The 20,036-nt window shown below is 40.1% G+C and overlaps 1 protein-coding gene across 1 annotated transcript in view; it reads right to left on the bottom strand.

Moving 5' to 3' along the window:
- Positions 1-20,036, bottom strand: part of LOC121330499 (ATP-sensitive inward rectifier potassium channel 12-like) — a 97,735-nt gene that overhangs the window by 45,005 nt on the left and 32,694 nt on the right. The gene's annotated exons all lie outside the window — the stretch shown is intronic.

Below are 20,036 nucleotides of genomic sequence, written 5' to 3'. Positions count from 1 at the left end.
TTTACAGCTTCCCCACATTGTCTAGATGAAGACATTTCTGAGTCAACAGAAACTCCTAGGTCTTTTTCAAAGATTCCTTCTCCAATTTCAGTATCTCCCATATGATATTTATAATGCACAGTTTTATTACCTGCATGCAGTACCTTACACTTTTTTCTCTATTAAATGTCCTTTGCCATGTGTCTGCCCAGTTCTGAATCTTGTTTAGATCACTTTGAATGACCTTTGCTGCTGCAACAGTGTTTGCCACTCCCTAATCCATGTACATGTGTTTCCTTGAATCCCTACTACGTTCAGTTTGAGAATTAATCTTTTGTGCAGGACTTTGTCAAAAGCTTTCTGGAAATCTAAATAAACCATGTCATATGCTTTGCAATTATCCATTATCAATGTTGCATCCTCAAAAAAATCAAGCAAGTTAGTTAGACATGATCTACCTTTCCTAAAACCATGTTGACTGTCTCCCAGGACCCTGTTACCATATAGGTAATCTTCCATTTTGGATCTTATTATAGTTTCCATAAGTTTACATATAATAGAAGTCAGGCTTACTGGTCTGTAGTTACCTGGTTCAGTTTTGTTTTCCTTTTTGTGGATCGGTATTACATTTGCAATTTTCCAGTCTGTTGGTACCATCCCTGTATCAAAAAACTGTTGCATGATCTTGGTTAGCGGTTTGTAAATAACTTCTTTCATTTCTTTGAGTACTATTGGGAGGATCTCACCCAGCCCAGGGGATTTGTTTATTTTAAGAGCTCTTAGTCCATTTAATACTTCTGCCTAAAGTTATTTAAAACTGGATAGGAACTGGAACTGGATGGACATGTGGGGCATGTTGTCCGTATCCTCCTTTGTAAAAACTTGTGAAAAGTAATCATTTAATATATTTGCTATTTTTTTCTTCATCTACGATTTTGCCATTTGTATCTCTTAGACATTTAACCTCCTCTTTGAATGTTCTCTTGCTGTTGTAATATTGGAAAAACATTTTGGAATTGGTTTTAGCTCCCTTAGCAATGTTCATTTCTATTTCTCTCTTGGCCTTTCTAACTTCTTTTTTGACTTGTGCTTGCAGTTCCATATACTCTTTCTGTGTACTTTCTTTTTGGTCCCTTTTTAACTCTCTGTAAAGTGCCTTTTTTCATTGAATATTTTTTTTAATTGAACTATTAAGCCATTTTGGCAATTTAGTTTTACATTTAGATTTGTCTACTTTAGGGATGTAATTGTTTTGCCCCTCTAGTACTACATTTTTGAAGAACAGCCATCCTTTTTCTGTGGATGTTTTCTCTATTTTACTCCAATCTACTTCTGTTAGTCTTTGTTTCATACCTTCATAGTTTGCTTTTCTAAAATTGTAAACCTTAGCTTTAGTCATTACTTTGGAGGTTTTAAAAAATACTTCAAATGAGACCATGTTGTGGTCCGAGTTTGCCAGTGGTTCTATGACCTCTGTTTTTATTTGAAAAGACTAAATCAAGGCATTCCTCCCCTCTAGTTGGTGCCTTGACAAAACCTGTTAGGAAGTAGTCATTTGTCATTTCCACCATTTCAATTTCATCCATCGTGCTCCCCATCAGGTTTTTCATTTTTTATGGGGGAAGTTGAAATCCCCCATTAGTATGGCTTCTCCTTTGCTACACGCATTTCTAATGTCATTGTATAACAGATTATTTTGCTCACCGTCTGAATCTGGCGGTCCATAGCATGCGCCTATTATTATGCCCTTTGAATTTATGTCCGTTATTCTGACCCATATTGATTCGGCTTTGTTTTCTTTGTCAAGGTTTAACACCTGGACTTCAAGACTGTTTCTTATGTATAGCACTACCCCTCCTCCTCTTCTGTCCTGCCTGTCTTTCCTATACAGTGTATACCCACAAATATTATATTCATCCCTATCACTCTCAGACAACCAAGTTTCTGTAACACCTATCACATCATAATTACTTGTTAGCGCAGTAGCTTCAAGTTCTAGAATTTTGTTTCTGATACTTCTAGCATTTAGATAAATACATTTAATGGTTGTCTACCTGATTGTTGTCCTGTCCTTGTTTTGATGCGATCTCCCTTCTGTTTTTTTGTTGATTTCTCCCCCCTTCCTTTCTAATTTAAATGCTTCTGAACCTGCTGGGGTACCCTTTATCTAAGCAAAGATTTTCCATAGCAGTGGGTAAAATTAAGCTCACAATGCACTACTCCGTTATGTAAACTCTCTTTCATAAGATGGGTTCAAATCCACCATGGGGCCATGTCAAATTGTTTTCTTTTTTTTCATTTTGTTTTTATTATTAAAAATTGTTTTATAATATCTTATTTAAAAATCGAAATGTTTTAATGTAATTCAATTTAAATGTTTGTTAAGTTGTTTTAAGTACAAGAGTTTAAATTGACACCTGTATCACATTACACCACGCAACATGCAAAACTTGCTTCCAGAGTCCCAGCATGGGAGTGTCTACATACCAAAACACCTAACTTGTAATGAACTAAAAATAGTCTTCTGTGTTATTTTTCGAAGCTGGTAGCTTGGAAGACTTTAGGCAACTCTATTTATTATTATTATTATTATTATATTATTATTATTATTACCACTATCTGGATAGATTATTGATACATTAATTTTGCCTTCTTCATGACCAGCACAGAGCTTATGCAATGCTTTATTATAGTCACCATCATTAGCAGCAGCTTTGTGTACCTGTGACAGGGCAGTGTCACTGGCAATGCTGTTTCGACCAGGAAGTTGCAGTTGCACATTTAATAAGAACAAACAGCAAACAAAACACTGGACATTAAACAGACAAAAACACATGAACAAAATAAAATGGCACAAGGACCAAAATAAATGGTCTACAACACTCACAGAAATGTAAACAACCAGACAGGACGAGGCAGCTCGGAACATGAAAAACCTCCACCTCTCAGCTGCATCAGCTCTAATCATTACTTCTAATGCCTGTGATCACCCTACTTATATAGCTGGAGCTGGAGCCTTAATTAATTATTTAATATTTTATTCAATTCACGGCTCCAGCCACAGTCCCACGTGCTTTGACAGGAAAAAAATTAACCCACTCCCTGTCAACCCATTATTCCCCACACAACACATACACAAGTGCACCAGCAGAGCTTCCCCTACCACACTGCCACAGTACCAATCATCTGTTTTTACTGCTCTGCTATTTTCCGTCTCCTGTGTAAATTATTGGATTTTTTTTTTTATATGGCTGACAATTTCCCAATACTGTAATACCGATGTCAAGTTTTAAAAAAATATTGTCAATGTTTTCTTTCAATTGACAGTGTAAAACCTTTGCGTTCCTTATTTCTTGTCATTTCAATAGGTTAACCTTGCGCTTTTTAAAACTGGATTCTGATTGCACTGTCCACATGGTTAAGGGATTGCACACTTCCAGATAAAGAGGGGTGTTCGGTTGATCAGTTCATAAGTTTGGTGTTCCTAACTGATCTACTGTATGTAATATTTAAGGACTTTTAATGCATTTATTCTGTAGAGTGGATATACTGTGCATTCATAGTCACATTGGTGAAATGTTTTATACTGTACTGCTTGACTACTCTAAATAACAACTTTAATCACTTGATATTCTGTTGGTTACTATGTTTTAATACATTTGCAAATTCTGTTGATATGGATGAGTACTATGAGGACACACATTGATTCTTACTACTTTTTTGTATTGTTATATTAGTTATTTAATATCTATATGCTGCCACTTGGCCAGATAATCAGGGGCCATGGAGTTAGTTTTCATTCTTATGGAGATGACACTCAGATTTATCTTCAAATTAAACCTAATACCTTAATAGCTGTTTTTGTACTCTCACACTGTCTAAATTAAATGATGGATGCAACAAAAAAAATTTGCAATAAGACAGAGGTTATGCTGCTGGGTTCTCCACATCAGTTGAGTGATGTGGGGAAATTCAGCTTGGTTATTTATGACCTCGAAGTTACAGCGAGTTCTGAAATGAGAAGTCTTGGTGTTATTTTTGATCCTCGTCTAACTTTCGAAGCTCATGCTCGAAATGTTACATAGATGGCTTTTTTCCATCTGCATAACATAACCCGCTTAAGACCTGTTCTTTCTCTACCTGATGCAGAGAGACTTGTGCATGCCTTCGTCTCCTCCCAACTCGACTATTGTAATGTATTGTTTTCTGGAACCTCTAATTGTGTTATTAATAGGCTACATTATGTTCAGAACTTGCCTGCTCAAGTCCTAACAAGGTCTAAATCTTTGTACATATTACACCTGTCCTAGCATCTCTGCATTGACTTCCTGTTAAGTTTGGGATTGAGTTTAAATTACTACTGTTAACATATAAGGCCTTGAATGGTCTGGCTCCTAGTTACATCTCTGATTTGTTAACTGAATATTCTCAGGTGCAAAATCTGAGATCTGCAGATGCTGGACTCTTAGCGATGCCAAAATCTAGGATTTGGTCTATGGGAGATAGGGTCTTCAGTTGCTGTGCACCAGAGCTCTAGAATGTTCTCCCACAGAAAATAAAAGATTCAAATAATGCTGATATTTTGAACTAAAACTAGTAACTAAAAACACTTTTTTTTTTTTTTTTTTTTTTTTAAATGGCATTTGAGTCAATGTAGGGCTAGTTGTTTATGTGTTGTACAGTACTGGTGCTGTGTGTCCTGTTTCTGGGCTAAACTTGTTGTGTGACCTTGTTTTAATGTGTAACCTGCTTCATGTCCATTGTGTGGGTAAATGCTGCTGTGACCATTTTTTTTTTTTTTTTTTTTTTTTTATATCACTGTGTATTGTTTTAAACTAAAACACTTTGAGATCTGCTGTTTGAATTGCACTATAAAAAATAAAGATTATTATTATTATTTTATTATTATTATTATTATTATTATTATTATTGTTAAGGACATTGACTTGTGTACTATTTCTAGATTATTATTTAAAACTGCAGCTATGTTCTTCATTCTTTGAAAATATTTTAAAATATAGCTTTAGATTGTACTTCACAGCATGGATTCAATGAGATGTTTCTATGGCAACCTAATACAATTGCCATATAATACAGCCACACAGGGAAGGCACCTGAGCAAGCTTATTATAATAAAGGAGTGTTTTGATCCCACTGTGATTTGCATTAAATGTGTGTGTGTGCCAGTGAGTTCTGTGAGCACAGATTGATTCTGCACTAATTGTAAACCATTAGGGTCCTGCCATTTTGCATTTTGGATATAAAAGAGTGTCTCTGTTCGCTAAACATATACATGTAAATGCCACTGCTCTGTGGGGATCAGTTTTAAAGACCAGTTTAATGAGAAGGGAGCTGATGCACACAAAGGGTTATCAGCACTTGTTTTACATCTAAAGAAGTCACTGTACTAATGACATATAAATACAATAGGCTGTACATATTGAACACACAAATAAAATACACATTGTTTCACAATAACAATAAAAACAAACCTGCACTATTACCTAGTAATACACAGGTCTAAATGTAAAATTAATTCCTTATCTTACACATTTGAAAAGAGTACCTGGTATGCTTTGGAACTGAGTTTCAGAGTTGAGGCGCATAGTTTGATTCTAACCCACAGAACCATGTTACCTTTCTTATGCAGGTCTCCATTACAGTGCTACAGTACATAATGGAGCTGTAGACAAGGATCACATCAAATGAAAGCATTTTGTATGCTGTCAAGTGACATTGTAAACAGCTTCTAGACATTTCATTTGCAGGTTTTGTAGATCTCTTTTTTTTTTTTTTTTTTTTTTTAAAGTACACATTAAGTACATTGTAACTGTGCATATTAACATTGTAATTCTGAGATACTTAATGTAAAGGTTACCCACAATATGATTGCTCAGACTGGGTACAAATAACTGAGCCCTCGCTTCACCTCCTGAAGTACACCAAGCTTTTACCATCAATAACTATGAAACATGCAATAGTGCTCAATTTACGACAGCCAAACACTGCACTGCACTGGTATTCGAGGGAGGGGCTTCCGAGTGGTGTTTTTTATTATTATTTATTTATTTATTTATATATTTAGGAACTGTTCCTACTCAAGTTTTGTGGTCTCCAAGAGATGCTGACCAATAATTTCTGTGGTTGTTTTCACACTGATCCTGGTAACTGGTATAATTTCCTTAGATTGTAAACCAACATTAGATAATATGTGGACTAAACGACTGCCGTGTCAGTTTGCGCAGTGCTGCAGTCCTTTCTGTCCGCGGCCAGCACAATAGAATTCTCTGCCGAACCCGACCTTGTTTAAAAGCCCAACGGTTGTGTCAGCAGAGAGCAAGATATATTTTAATTGTGTTTTGAATGTGTTTCTGAAATCGGAGGTTAGTGGTGAGATGTATGTGTTGTGTATACTGCATACTCACTAGTCAGTTTTATAAGGTAATATTTAGTTTAATAAGTAGATGCAGCAGCTGCATATAGAAAATAAACTATATTACATAATGACCATGCTCATTGTGATCTATTTTAAAGATAATCTACAAATATTTAAATATTTTCAGTTTTTATATGATATCGGTTTAAACGTGTGAAATGTCCTTTGGTGTGACTGTCCTGAGCAAAGCTGTAATAAAAAGTGAAACACTAATAAATCTACTTAAATTGATATAAAATCTATTTTTTTATGTTCCTGGCATAATATTACACATTCATACTTTGTCTTATAAACATATAAAGTTCATCCTAGCTACTTGTACATTTTACCAGTTTACTAAGTTTTGGCCCTCAAACTCATGTCCTCTGGTGTGACATAAGTTTTGCGTTTAAAAAACATGATTTTATTTGGACGCCTATGCTGGAGTTGAGGACCCATTTGAATAGGAAGTCCAGAAGACATTGGCAGAGCACATGCTGTGAGGAGAAGGTGAGATTTTGTCTTTGAAATATCTAAATAGTTCAGTTTTCTGATATCCTTCTGATTGTGCATCAACTTAATGTCCTTTGGTGCAACATCCTAAATATTAATATAATAATACAATTATCAGCTAATAAATTATATGATCAAAGAAAAACCATACATAATACATCAAATGTAATTGAATTGTGTAGCTGGCTATAATAAGGCCTTTAAGTAAACAAAGAGTCAATAAATTCCTCTGGTGTGACACATGATGTGCTTCACTCCGGAGGACACAGTGGTCATACTGGAGGACACAATTGTCTTCTTTTTGAGTCAGTATAATTGTATTTGCAAAACAAAAAAATGCAAAACAAATTTTTTTTTCACATTATGAACAGTTGATAGCTATTTCCACACTTTAAAAAAAGACATCTACAATATATATTTTTTTAAATTTACAATAAGAAATTTACAGTAAGTAATTTTTTTTCTATAAATAGCAATGGTCATGTTTTCATTCATCTTATTGCTTACAGTAACATAAAAGATGAATGAAAACATGATCATTGCTATTTTTTTCCTTATCATTTGTATTGAAAACACATCAGAATGACTGGAAATAGTGCAGAGAAAACTAGGAAGTACAGGGAGAAACTCAATACAGATCCTAATAGGAGGGAGTTGCTCCGGAAGTAAATGGATAATTTGTTTGAGTGACAACCAATTGTAATTTCTTATGTGCCAGAATAATTATGAATCAGACAGAGAGTAGTTTATAATTAATCACAGTTATGGGGTTTTACATTTTTCTGAAATTGTTTACAGATAGCAAGAAAAGAAGGCCATGGGTGAAATCCCTACATTTAACATGAAAAAAATTATCCGAAGGACAAAAGCATAAATTAAGAAACAGATGGAGAAGTGCAAAAGCAAGAAAAAGGCAAAAGGAGAGGGAACAATGGTTTGCTGGATTTGACCCCACCATCTCTAGAAATCTCTGTACAGGATATTGATTTAGATTTACCCGATGTGCCTGAAATTAATGAAATGGAAATTGGAGAGCCAGGCCCCCAAATTATGAATGAACCAATCAACCCCTAAGCCCAAACACCCAAAACAAACAGTGGAAAATAAATTGAGGAAAAAAATTAGAAGACTGGAGAAAGAAAAGGAAGTTCTAATATTGAAATTGAGGTTGAAATTGAAAAACAGAAGGCTGAAAAATACAAAAAAAGGAATGAACGTCTGACAATGACAAGTCCAAAACGTCAGTTAAAATTAACTGAAAGATTTAAGCTAAGGTCATCGAAACACACTGCCCATGAAAAAAAAAAAGTAGAATCGTTCTTATTAAGGGATGAAAATAGTCGACTTCTCCCTGGAAAAAAAGATACATTTGGAAGGAAAATCAAAAATCAAAGACAGATCTTATTAAAGTCCCTTCAGGAAATACATTCCGAGTACAGTCAGGAGTTTGGTGGTAGACTTTCCATGTCTTACAGACAATTTGTGAGGTATCGACTTATGTATATCATGGAAGCGAAGAACAGTGATCTCAACACATGTGCCTGTTGCCAGCATGAGAATATACACCTTACTGTTGATAAACTGGCTCAGAAGGGCATCATACCAACAAAAAGCATATAAACCCTTCTCTCAAAAATAACATGCGATACAGAGGACAAAAGGGGAGAGGACCCGGAGTATACAAAATGCTGCTACAATGAAGTCGGACTAAAAGAACATGACCCAAATGAAAAAGTAAAATGAGAACAACGAGAGAAGAAAGGTGTGTTAGTTGATGATAAAAACTGGGTGAAAAAATCAAAATATGGAAGTCTGGAACAACTGGTCAGTGAATTGCTTGAAGCAATTGCTTGTCACCAGCTCAACTGGCTTCGTCAGTCAAGAGAATTCAGGCACTTAAAAGAACATCTGATGAAAAATGAACTAGCCCTGCATATTGACTTCTCCAAAAATTCGCCTGCAAACTAAATTCCGAAATCCAGGCCTTTCATTTTGGTGGAAATCGTCAACAAGCTACCATTCACACTGTTGTTGGATACACATCCAGACAATTTCAGTCATATATAACAATTTCAAAGTCAATACGGCACGGTGAGCAAGCAGTGTGGGCACATATTGAGCCAGTAATCAAGGAGCTGAAGGAAAAACATGAGACAGAAATAGATACCATACACATACTCAGTGACGGGCCTATTACTCAATATCGAAACCGGGTCAATTGCTACTTGATGAGCGTAATTCCGTTATTTTAGGTTATTGTTCAAATATGTGACATAGAATTTCACAGAAAAGGCACACGGGAAAGGCGCCCCAGATGGCGTGGGAGGTACAGTAAAAAGGATGGCTGACAACCAGCGGCAATGACTTGCAGTCTCCCAAAGAACTGTATGAGTTTCTCAGCAAAAAATCATGAGCACTATCAACTTTAAATGGATAGAGGAATCTGACATACTCCGGCAAGATGAAATGCTTCCAGACTCTGTGAAGAAAGTAACTGGGATAATGAATACACACCAAATCCTCTCATCTTCACCAGGAGTCATCTTCTATAGAGATGTCAATTGTTTCTGTGAACGCCCAGGGAACTGCTCCTGCTACAAACTAACCAAACTTGATTTTGGAAACAAAGACTGACCCGGTGTAGAGGGCCCACAGCACAGTAATGAGCCAGATAACCTCTTCTCTAGCTCTGCTGATAGTGAGGATGAAGCGGATAAATATGCCGTGGGACACTTTGTGATCGTCAATTATTATGATAAGCCATGTGTCGGCCAGATAACCAAGATCCTTGATGATGAAGAAGTAGAGGTGAATTGCATGTACAGCTTGGGAAGAAAAATGCTTTTATCTGGACGGAGAGACCAGATTGTACATGCTACGTGTTACACAATATTGTGAGCAAAATATCAGAGCCAGAGCCATCCTGTCACTCTCCCAAACTTGCAAACTTGGATGCTAGTCAATCAGATGTAATTATGAAGTGAGACCTCGTCATAGTAATGAGGTCTTTTAGGACCTTGAGATAGTATGTTTATAGTTTTTATGCAAAAAAAAAAAAAAAGAAGATCTTATTTACCCGGTAATTATTGAAAATAGGTCTACTTGACATCAGATAGCTTTTCTACTAGAAAAAAATATCCTAGTTCCCTTTCAATTCGAATGACAACCATTACCGAATAGGAAGAGCCTCTTTGACTGTCAATCTCTGAGCAAATATACAAAAGCTGCCCTATCAAGGCCCTGCCTGTTGAAGAGGGATGTCCTCACAGAAGCACATCACCATTTTCTCTTTCATCTCTCTGAGACAGGTCAGACTGCTTTTGCTTTCTTGAACAGAAATTGGCTGATTTGTTAGTTTTATCCGCAAACTAAAAACTAAATTTCCACGGTAAAATCGCACTTTGAGCATGTCTAAGAGTGCTTTTGCTTATTCTCACATCAGTTTTTTACTAAGACTAGAGCTGGTTTTGACCCCTTTTAAGGGATTAGCGAACGGCCATTGCTCTTTCACTACATGAGGCCTTGTGTCGTTACACCGTGTCAGAGCTCTTGTGGTGCTGTAAGGAGTACCCAGTCCCAATTGACTTGGCATGGGTGTAAACATCTTCGGTGCCGCCTACAGCTTGGCCTCAACAGTGCTTACCATCACATTGACTTTGGAACAGGTCCAGTTGGCACCGACTGTCTCAGCATCGACATCGCTTTTTCGGCACTGGCAAACCTCTTTGAGGCCGTCTACAGCCCAGCTCCGACCACGCTACACGTTGACCTCGGCGCCGACTGCGCTCTTTTCGACACCGATCCCAGTACTGATTAATTTGGCACCTGGGAAAAGTTTCGAGGTGGTCTACTGACCGCGCTACACATTGGCACCAACCTTGCACATCTCGACGTCGACCACGGCGCCGACAGCGCTCGCCTCGACGCCGATCCCGGCACTGACTGATTCGGCACCGCTGAATCTTTAAAAAAAAAAAAAAAAAAAAAAAAATGTGTCTGCAGGCTGCTCATTGACCACAGCAGTTAAAAAAAAACAAAACAAAACAACAACTGCAAACATGTCAGTGCAGTCGACTGGGTCTTCAGCTGGCTTCTACATAGATCTTGCACCAGGTGCCTAGTGCCAGAACACGCGGCCAAGGTACTGGCAGGTGAGCTGGGCTGCTCAAGCTCATCTGGGTCATCCTCCCCTACCCCACCACCGGTACAGAGGCACAGAAACCTCTCAAGGGAGGCAAGATGGTCACCGCAAAGGCAGTACCACTCGAGGGGACGCTGACCAGGGGACAGGCGGTCACCACGCAGGCACCACTCCCCTTCTCCACAGAGGTGCAGACGGTCACCATCACAGTTGCCTCGATGGCGCCCAAGCTTGGCCGAGCGGCGCTTCGTGGAGCTGGCAGAGACTGTAAGGGCTCAGCAGGCTATGCTGGAGACCCTACTGAAATACCACTGGGCAGCGCCAGCCCCCACAGTCTCGTTCCCCATCCTCTCTGTCTAGACCCCCTAGCCCAGACGAGCTGACCTTGTCTACATCCAGATCAGACATCTCGGACCCAGCCACTTCTATCGGGCAGGCCACAGTGGGAGGCTCCTTAACACCCTTGCATCACGTGTCGCAGAGGGAAGAGTTCCGGGTCCTAATGCAGTGTGCAGCTGTAGCCACGGATGTTCCCTGGCCAGCAGAACAAGAGGGAAAGGGGAACCGCTTCTGCCAACAGACAGGGCACCCACAGCATGCCCTCCCCCTATGCCAGGACTTCCTGGAACTGGTGCGCTCCTCCTGGAGCAACCCAGCGTCTGCACCCTCAGCCTCCAGAACAGCAGAGTCTCTACTTCTTACTGCAGGAGACCAAGAAGCGGGCCTAGGCATATTCCCCACTATCGGGGACATGGTCACGGTTTTGGTGCAAGGTTCCATCTTCACCAAGAGGGATAAGGACCCAACCTGTCCATTTAAGCCTTGCAGGACGACAGATGCGATGCTCCAAAAAAAAAAAAAAAAAAAAAAACTTACGCATCAGCAGCGTGGTCTCCCCGAGCAGCAAATGCCATGGCCATATTGGTGCTCTACCAGAATCAGTTGGCAGAGAGGCTGCAGGAGAGGGCTAAACAAGCAGTGGCTAAGGCGATGACTGACCTAATAGGGGAGTTAGGTCAGGCATCAGGGAGGTCGCTGGCGGCCACCTGCGGGCATTTGTGGCTGACACAAGCCAAGGTCGTGGAGACCGAGAAGGTGGCGCTACTGGGCGCCCCCATTACACCGGGGCAGACTTTTTGGGCGACCATTGATGTGAGCTTTGAGACCACGGAGGTTGCCTCCACATTTTCACGCATTCAGGCTTACCGTCAGTGCCCAAGGTGGCATGGGCAGCCTGCTGGGGTGAAAGGGTCTGAACATCGCCCTCCACCCCAGAATAGACAAGCAAGCAGAAGAAGAGCCAGCGGCAGGGGACTACCGCAGGCCAGGAGTATCCGGTTTTCCGGCTGGAGACCACAGCCAGGGCCTAAGAAAGACCTGCCCCCTCCTAAGCCCAAGGGAGACCACCCCTGAGGGACCCCAGCTGCCACTAAACCCCCCCCACAACCAGACTGACCAACAGCAATGACCCATGGCAAGGCTGCACCTAGGACACCTGGGTGCTATCGACAGTAAGACACGGATACACTTTACAATTCCGCATAGGTCCGCCACCCTTCAAGGGTGTGCTTCCCACCACCATCGAACCAGTGAAGGTGATACTCCTTCTACTGGAGATCGCCAATCTTCAAAGGAAGAATGCTGTACGCTTGGTAAGCTCAAGCGATGGCCTCAGCGTCTTTTACTCCAGATACTTCTTGGGGCCCAAAATGGATGGCAGTTTCAGACCAATTATGGACCTCAGGGTCCTCAACTTGTTCCTCAAACAAAGGAAGTTCAACATGTTGACAGCGCAGCGTATCATCCAGTCCATCCAACCAGGCGACTGGTTCACATCGATCGACCTGCAAGACGCCTACTTTCATGTCCCGATCCATCCCGCGCACAAAACATATCTGCGATTCGCCTTTCAAGTCAACGCATACAAATTCTGCATGCTGCCTTTTGGCCTCTCACTGGCGCCCCGCACTTTTTCACTTTTTCAAAGTGCATGGATGCAGCACTGGCTCCACTCAGGCTGCGGGGTATTCGGATCCTGAACTATCGGGACGATTGGCTAGTGTGCGCGCATTCAAAAGAACACGCAGAGGCGCACACAAAAGAAGTCAAAGATCAGGTGATGACGTTAAGGCTCTCAGTAAGTACAACAACAGAAGAGCAACTTTGTACCGTCTCAGTCCACAATATTCCTGGGAATCAAACTGAACTCTGAGAGCATGCTTGTCTCACTGTTGGAAGACAGGATTCGGTCGTTGGAGGCCACACTATCCATATTCAGAGAGGATGCTCTCCTACAGGTCATAGTATATCAAAGGTTGTTGGGGCTGATGGCAACTGCCTCGAGAACCCTTCCACTAGTTCTACTGAGAATGCACCCGCTTCAAGCCTGGGTAAATACGTTCAAGGTGCACGCGGTCCAAGATCGGTACCGGTTGGTGCGAGTGTCCAGACAATGCCGGAAAACACTGGAGTGGTGGCTCCATCCCAGCAATCTACACCTCGGGTCTCCTCTCGGATCTCCTCACAGAAGAGAAGTGATCACTACAGATGCCTCCAGCCTGGGCTGGGGAGCAGTCTGGAATGGGAGAGGAATAAGAGGTCGAAGGGACATTGGCAGCAAGCGCACATAAATGCGCAAGAGCTGCAAGCAGTGAACCTGGCGTTATCTCATTTTCGCCAGCAGTTAGGGCACAAGCATGTGCTGGTCCAGATGGACAATACCACAGTGGTAGCCTACATAAACCACCAAGGCGGCCTGCGCTCACCAGGCCTTCACAACGCAGCGCGTAGACTCCTGTCCTGGATGCACAGAAACTTGTGTTCCATCAGGGCAGTTCACATCCCCGGTGTGGACAACAAGGCAGCAAACCTCCTGTCCAGAAGAGCTCCAGACAGCTCAGAGTGGAGGCTGCATAGTCAAATGGTGAAGCAGATTTGGAAGAGGTTTCGACCGGCACGAGTCGACCTCTTTGCCACAGCCAAGTCCACTCATTGCCCCCTATAGTTCTCCATAGAGAGAGGGGGCACCCCTGGGAGTAGACGCGCTAGCTCACCCCTGGCCACACAGGCTAATGTATTAGTTTCCTCCACTACCATTATTACCCCTGACACTAGAGAGGATCAGGGTAGAGAGAGCATGGGTTTTGCTGGTTGCACCCAGATGGCTGAGACGACCCTGGTTTGTTGTCCTCTCTGACATATTGTCGGATCAGCAGTGGCAGCTCCTGCTGCGCAAGGACTTCTTGATTGGCTATTATAGCTATTGGCTATTATGGCACCCGAACCCAGCTCAGCTCCAACTCTGGGTCTGGCCGTTGAACGGAGCAGTCTATTCAGACGAGATTTGCCAGATAGCGCCGAACACTAGAGACCATTACTCATATAAATGGAAAGTTTTCCAAGACTGGTACCTTGCCGAAGGTCACGATCCAGTGACTTGCCTGATTGAGACGATACTAACCTTCTTTAACACCTGTTTGATGCAGGAAAACCAGCGTCCACTTTGAAGGTATACCTTTCAGCAATATCAGTGTGCCATGACAAAATTGACTCGGTGTCCCCTGGGGCACATTTCCTGGCAGTGCAGTTTCTTAAAGGGGCTTGGAGGCTTCCTCCTCCCATGAAAAGTATGTGGAATTTTTAATAGCCATTATGACTGCCAGACGAGTAAGTGAGCTTCCTGCGCTGTCCATCAATGACACATGTATGGCTTTCACTGGAAGTGACTCCCGGGTAACATTAAGAACAAATCCATCCTTTTTCCCAAAGGTGGTATCCTCATTCCATATTAACCAATCAGTGGTTTTGGAAACTTTCATACCTCCCCCACACGAGTCAGAGGAGGACTGTAGACAACACATGCCGTGCCCAGTTCGGGCTCTGCGCTGTTATTTGGATAGGACGACATCCTGGAGACCGTCCAACCAGCTGTTTGTCTGCTACGGCTCCCGCTCTAGAGGTCAGGCCCTATCGAAGCAATGTCTAGCGCACTGGGTGACAGATGCGATACGCTTGGCTTATGAACAGACGGACTCCCTGTTACCGGGGGACATTACAACCATTTATACCAGGAGCTAGGCAACTTCGTGGGCTTTCCTTTATGGTGCCTGCTTAGATGAGTTATACAATGCTGCTACATGGACAGGTAGTCAGACATTTGTGCGTTTTTACCGCCTTGATGTGACAAACCAAACGAGACCATCTCTGGCCTCTAGAGTTTTGCAGGCAGCATGCCCTTAGGCGTTATGTGGGCTCTGCTGCTATCGCCGTGGGGCTGTACTGTCGGTAATTTGGAGCCATGACAGCTTTGGTACAGCTTTCCCATTTGGTAATAATAATGGTTGTCATTCGAATTGAAAGGGAAAGTTACGTTATTACTATAACCCTGGTTCCCTGAAAAGAGAACGACAACCATTACCCTTTGAGGTCGTGTTCCCAGCTGACCTCTGTTTTCGAAAGAAAATGGCTATGTGCTACTGTGAGGACGTCCCTCTTCAACAGGAGGTGGGTGGGACTTCCCCCACAGCAGGGCCCTGATAGGGCATCTTTTTTACATATGCTCAGTGATTGACAGTCAGAGAGGGTCTTCCCATTCGGTAATGGATGTCATTCTCTTTTCAGGTTGCGTTGTTTTAAAGTTGTATTCCAATGTCTGACTGCTAAAACCTGATGAAGGCTGTTACTGTAACTTAAACATAGGTTCTTACACGTGTTTGTTAAATTAAATTTCCATTATTTCTGGAGTGCATTTGAGTTTGCATCTTTCTTTTCTTTTGAAGCTCCATTGGGCAGCACATCTGTAATGTTGTTCGGGTGTAGGCCTACATCTTTTGTTGTCAAAACTGTCAAAAACCACAGTTCTCATTATGTTTTGTCCTTTGGCGTGACATAATGTCCTTTGGTGTGATGGTCCAAAAGGGCCCAAAAGTCATGTGATTTGCTGACTGAGTCACCTAGTTGTTTAACAAATATGTACATTTGAATATTATCCTAACATACTGATTATTTCATAGATGTATGAAAAGTTTGCCAGAAATTACAAAAACTTTGACTGTTTCTCTGATGAAAAAAGTTCTTCCGTTTAAATATTTTACCCCCAAAACAAGCTTATTTCACTAAATTGCAATTAAAAGCATAACTAATGTAGTAAAGGAACCAAATACAAACTGAAAATCATCAACATTCCACTTCTGTTACATATTTATTATTATTTTAATCAAAAAAGTGTGCCGTCACACCAGAGGACAAATTCATGGCAATGATGAACAAAAATCGAAAAAAAAATAGGAATTTAATTAAAATTTGAACAAATACATTTGCATGAGGTATAGACTCTACCACTTTATTCAATGTTTTATTACACATTTTATTATATATATAGGATATATATATATATATAGATATATATATATATATATTATATATATATATTAATATATATACTAGGCTTATTTGGCAAGTGTCCATATACAGTATATTACATGCTGAATGAGACTTGCGCAGTGATTTCTCTGATTGCTTTTGAATAGTGTTACTGCTACTGCTTGCCTCAGAGTTTTCTTTGTTCTGTTCTCTGACTAAAGAAATACCACAGTATATTTGCCATTTTTTCTGTAAGTCTTAGTGACAGAGATTAAATAAAAACAGATTTTAGTGATTTAATTGCTGTTTCAGTTGTATGTTGACATTTTTACCTACAGAATCACTGTTTAGATAATTGTTAATTTAGGCATAGTAATATTTAATAGATCGGGTAAGTAAGTTGGTCTTTGATGTCATAGCCATGCGGTAAGACAATTATTACCGCACGGTTATGCGATCTTGTTCAGCCAATCACAGTACTTAATTTATCCAAGCCATTTTATAAAAGTGAATATCTTTAAAGTGGTTAAAACATTCATACATTCTTTATTAGTATTCTAGTTTGTTTACATTTGTTAGCTTTGAGTTTTATCGAAGTTCAATGTAATGGAGCACTGTGCCTTTAAGAAATTAATAATTTGAACAGAGGTAGATGACGTCACAGATGACGTGTGAATATGTCCATGGAAAAAGTTTACCGTCTGTAGTTGTAGCTTACTACAAAGATAAGAAACAAAAGAAAACATATCTAAAAAGCTTTACCATCACTGAAAGAGACACTGCTTCAAGCAAATCTCTCCTGAGTAGAAAATAGTTTATTGTTTGTACTTATTAAAGAAATAATACGTATTGCTTTATTAAACATTTAACAGAAACTGTGGCAAAAAATTTAAAAAAGTAGGCTAAAGAAGTCTTGTGCTTGTTTCATTTAAGGGTGCAACAAACACAACATTTATTATGATAATAATAGGAATAATACATATACTAATATTTTATACTGTAAATTATTAATTTTAAATTATTCAGTGTTATATGCAAGTGTTTGATATATGAGGTCAGTGGAGCATCTTGAGGCAAATACTGATTTTGGGGGGTTTTTTTTTGCAAATATCAGGATGTTTAGTGTTATTTTTTTTTTTACTATTTGCTTAATACACGATAGCTTTTGACAACTTCGAACTTGACTATAAAATCCAGCCCTGCGAAAGTTTTGTGATATGATTTAAAGCTGAAATTGAGTAGATTTGGTTGGGTGATAGCAAACCACTCCCCCTTCTCAACCCACTTGTAGTCAACAAACAATAGAGCTTTTTGAAAGGCTTGTTTTGGTTCTACGAGATTATGTTGTAGACAGAGAGAGAAAATCAATATCAGTGTATGTATAATGTATCATAATAGCTCTGTGGTTTTGGCTCCTGAATTGCGCTTTACTGATTATATGAGTAATAATAGGGTAACATTTCCATTAACTGTGCTCAATAATAGGGTAACATTTCCAGTAGGGGTTGTTGTGTAGATAGGATCAGAGGTATAGGGTTAGCTGTCTGCCAATTGAAGCTGATAATAGGGACTACGCTTCCTGGACATGATGTCAGTGTTTCACAATTAGGTGCATTGTTAAAGAGATGTAGAAAGATAAATCAAGATAAATGCACAAGCAAAACCAGAACCAATTTAACAGGAACAGCAATTAGGCTCCATAGCCTTCAAGGAATAACTCAATCACCTTCACCCTAATGGTCTGCTTAATATTGAACCATTTCGAATGACTAACTAGGGAAACACATCCTTTTTTAAAGTGTTTCACTGCATAGTAAACTGAGTAAAACTGCCTTGGTTTGCAAGCAAAATTAAAATAAGTCTCACCTTTTTGCTATGCTATTTTGGTAGGACCTTTCTGGCAATTTGGGTCTACATGAAGTTTACTTGTAGGGAGAGAAATTCTGGGTTTAAGAAGTGTTTAGATTGTGTCAAAGCACTACAAGTGCAGCCAAAACATCAAATAAAGAAGCAAGGAAAACAAAACAAAATACCAGACACACTGTTACTCTAACACCACAATACCAACATTGCATGTATATTCATATATATATATTACACATAGGTTTCCTACAGAAGCGTAACTTCTGCAATTCTGATCCTAGAATGCAGCTAAAATCCAGCTGAGGTCAATGACATCAAAAATATCCAGTCAAAGGGCCAATTTTGGAAAGGGGTTTAATTTTCAATGAAAATGACAAAATCAGCTGCATTTTTGACACCTGTTAATCCATTATATATCCTCTTATTTTCTAAAGTGGACCTCTGTATTGAACATTTCTGTAAAATAAAAGATTTACACTTTATTTTCTGTTTTCACACGCTCTGCATTATGTTGTGTGCTGTGGATATCAGACTGCAACACAGAGATATATACTCACTTTTCAAACAAATCCCATTTACAGTTAACCAGTATACTGAACGTTATACAACAGTCTATAACCATAAAAAGTCTTTACATTTGAAAGAATTTAAAGGCCCTTAAACGTCAGTAAAATTAATTTTGTTGTCAATAAGTCATTAATTTGAAAAATTGTAATGTCTATTGAATTTCACTCGTAATGTTACGCACTTGAAATAAATCACACTTCAAGCGGTTGTATCTGGAAGAAAGTAAATCATTTGATTAATTCAGCGGCAACTGCGAGTTTGTTGTCGTTGCTGGTGCTGGTACATATCTGTGAGCAGCAGCAGGGACACTGTGGTTGCCATGGCACGGTTGCTGCACAGTAGTGTAATGCCACCTGCTGACGTAGATGCCTCTCTCCTCAGTAAATCATCACAACAAAGTTAATACAACTTGGGTCCTAGATCGAAGCTGCATGGCTGACATTACGAGTATAACTATTGAGGGAATTGAATCAAAACGGGCCTATTGTTAGTTTTAAGGCTTAAAAGCCTTGTCGCAATGGGCAAACGCATATTCAACAAGCAGTGGCTCACCACTGAGGAGTTTGCCTCGTGGGTAGAGCGCGTACAAGATAAGTATTCTTTCAGATGCCGTCTTTGCAAGAAAACTGCCTCGGGAATATGGGGAAAACTGCATTAAGAACTCATGCAGCCGGCTAGACTCACAAAAAAGCTGTAGAAAATGTAAATAATTATTCAAGCAGTCAAGTCAAACGACCATCCCTCGGCCTAAATCGATCGCAGATCTAGTCGAGTCAAGTAAAGAAGCAATAAAAGCGGAAATTCTGTGGTCTCTGGAGACCGTGTACAAACACAGATCTTACAATTCCAATGACAATGTAAGCGAGTTATTCAAGGCAATGTTTCCTGAAAGTCAAGCAGCCCAGGCGTTTTCGTGTGGGGAAGACAAGACAAGCTATTTAGTTAAGTTTGGATTAGCACCGTTTTTTAACGGTAAGTTATTGGCAAAAGTCAGCTCAGCCAACTTTGTGCCATTATTCAACGACAGCCTCAACAAGAAAAATAAAATGAAGCAAACGGACATTCATGTCAGATACTGGGAATATGGATCTGTCAACACCCAGCCGGCTTCTCACTATGTAAAGTCTCGGTACTTTGTACTTAAAGTTGTATTCTGTACCCTGTGCAGTAGCCCACGTAAGGGTTTATGTACTAAAA

Source organism: Polyodon spathula, chromosome 18 (genome assembly GCF_017654505.1).
Source record: "Polyodon spathula isolate WHYD16114869_AA chromosome 18, ASM1765450v1, whole genome shotgun sequence".
Taxonomy (NCBI): domain Eukaryota; kingdom Metazoa; phylum Chordata; class Actinopteri; order Acipenseriformes; family Polyodontidae; genus Polyodon; species Polyodon spathula.
This window is presented reverse-complemented; position numbering and strand designations above follow the sequence as displayed.